Raw genomic sequence first — 2218 nt, 5'->3', positions numbered from 1 at the left:
TTGTTTAGTGCGACCATCAATGAAGAAACTTTAAGGGAACAACCGTTCATATCCCCACGATGTTTGTCAGAATCCCTGTGCATTTTTTAAAATCGTGACATAATTATGTCTAATCAAGCCCTTTCAGTTTTCAAGAAACAGATTGACGGCTTATACACTTCCCCACGTTTCGAAAATGGGAAGTGATGATTGCTACTTTTTGGCCATACCTCGGTCCCTATAAGTAAGCTCATTTTTCTTCTTTAAAATTTTTTACTCACCATCTTTGCCAAGATTTTCAAGAACTTGCCCCAGAATATAGAGCTTCGAAACCAGCCCGACGCTTAGCCGAAGGTTTTCTGACTTGAACTTTGCTCTTTCTTCTGAATCTCCATCTTCGCCCAGGTAAGCATTTCATTCTTTAAGCTTTTTATTACGCCATGCATGCCATTTTTATGCTCTACGATTTCTGTGTTCTTGAGTAGGGTTTTATGAGGATTTTTTCTTTTGCATAAACCTTTCATTGCTAGGTAATAGGGCATTTTTATGCTTTGTATAGGTTAGGACTTTAGTTTGATAGTTAGGATCATTGGCTTGGGGCGTAAGGTCGATGAAAGATTCAACCTTTAAGCTAGGTGAAAAAACTGAATTTTTTCCCGCCCCTCAGGAGTCGGAAAAGTTCTCTTTCAGAAAATAGTTTACTTCCTTTTTTGATCCGTTTTTCAAACTACTCGCGTTGAACTTAGCGTAGGATTAGGATGCTGCAGGTTATTTAGGCACGAGCAACGTTATCCCAATCTTCCACACTACTTCGCGGATTGTGTCTTATCTCCTCCATTGTCTATTTGCAGTTCATATGCAAGACCCTTGGGGAGGAGAAAGACCTATTGAAGACGAACTCTTGGCCCAACTACTTGAAGGCGAAGAAAACCCATCTACGTTGATCCTAGAAATCCCCTTTTCTCACCCTAGCCCAAACTGTCCACCAGTTCCCAATCAGAAAATGGCCAGAACAAAAACCAAAACTCAAAAAAGAAGAAACCCTAACTCTCCAGGTTAGCCTTCTGTTGATGCCCCCTCGACCAATGGTTGCGGTGAATTCGCCCCTGAGACCAATGTCTAGAGGCGTGCCCGTCCTCGGCACGCTGACCAGCCAGCTGTTGAGTGGTACGTCGTCCCTCCAAGTTCGGTGACATTGCGGATGATTGCCAATTATTTAAACAGATACAATCTGACGGGGGTGACTCTGGTCAGACCTTCTACCGACCAGCGAGCCAACCTTCCAAAAGGGGCTTACAGCGCCTGGTCGAGGTACCACATCGAGGCAGGTGCCACCCTGCCTCTTCACTCATTTTTTCAAGGGGTGGCGAACTACTTTAGAGTAGCCCCCTTCCAGATCACCCCGAATGGGTATAGGATGCTGGTCGCACTCTATATCCTTTACAAGCTCAAAAAATGGCCCGCTCCTTCCCCTCATGAGGTCAATTTCATGTTTGACCTTATGTCCAACCCCAACCATGATGGTATAGGGTTCTTCCACCTCTGCCACTAGGAGACCGGGCGCACCTTCTTGTCCGACACCACTCATATCTCCAACGTGGGGCGGTACCATCACGAGTACTTCCTCACACCCGACATCGCCGCAGATAACCTGGCGTTCACTCGAGGAGGTAAAAAAAAAATTCCTACGCCAGTAGTTTCTGCACTTTAATTGTTTCTTGTCATAATGTCTCGATGTTCCCTTGTGTTCCAGGCCCATGGTTACGCCCGATCCCCACTCCAGGAATGGAGTCGAGGGTAGCACTCTTAGCCAGCATGCCAAATGCTGCTAAGAGTGTAAAAAGCTTAATCAATGAGGCCAACCTTAGGCTGGCTGGCCTTTGGGGCTCCCAATCTGCGACGAGTGAACCCTCGGCGGGTGGTGTCCATGTCGATGCGGAACCTGAGCAGGAAACCGAGCAGCAACCTTAGGCACCCCATCCACGGAGGAAAATTGGGGTTACGATCAGGGAACCTGCCGTTCCCCATCGAGCGGCGTAATCTTCGGTCTTCGAGGGCAAGGGGAAACAAAAGGCTGTCGAGCCTACCGAGCTTTCTGACTATTCGTCAGATGCAAACGGTACAATAATCTCTCTTTTAAATAATTTGCCAATTCCCTCTAATCTATTTGATGGGGACGGCAACTTTAGGAATGCTCCCCCTTTAAACTCAGATTTCTTCCAGGAACAAGGTAGTTCAG

This window comes from Humulus lupulus, chromosome X, assembly GCF_963169125.1.
Source record: "Humulus lupulus chromosome X, drHumLupu1.1, whole genome shotgun sequence".
Classification (NCBI taxonomy): domain Eukaryota; kingdom Viridiplantae; phylum Streptophyta; class Magnoliopsida; order Rosales; family Cannabaceae; genus Humulus; species Humulus lupulus.
The sequence above is the reverse complement of the archived record's forward strand: the minus strand, read 5'-3'. Positions refer to the sequence as shown.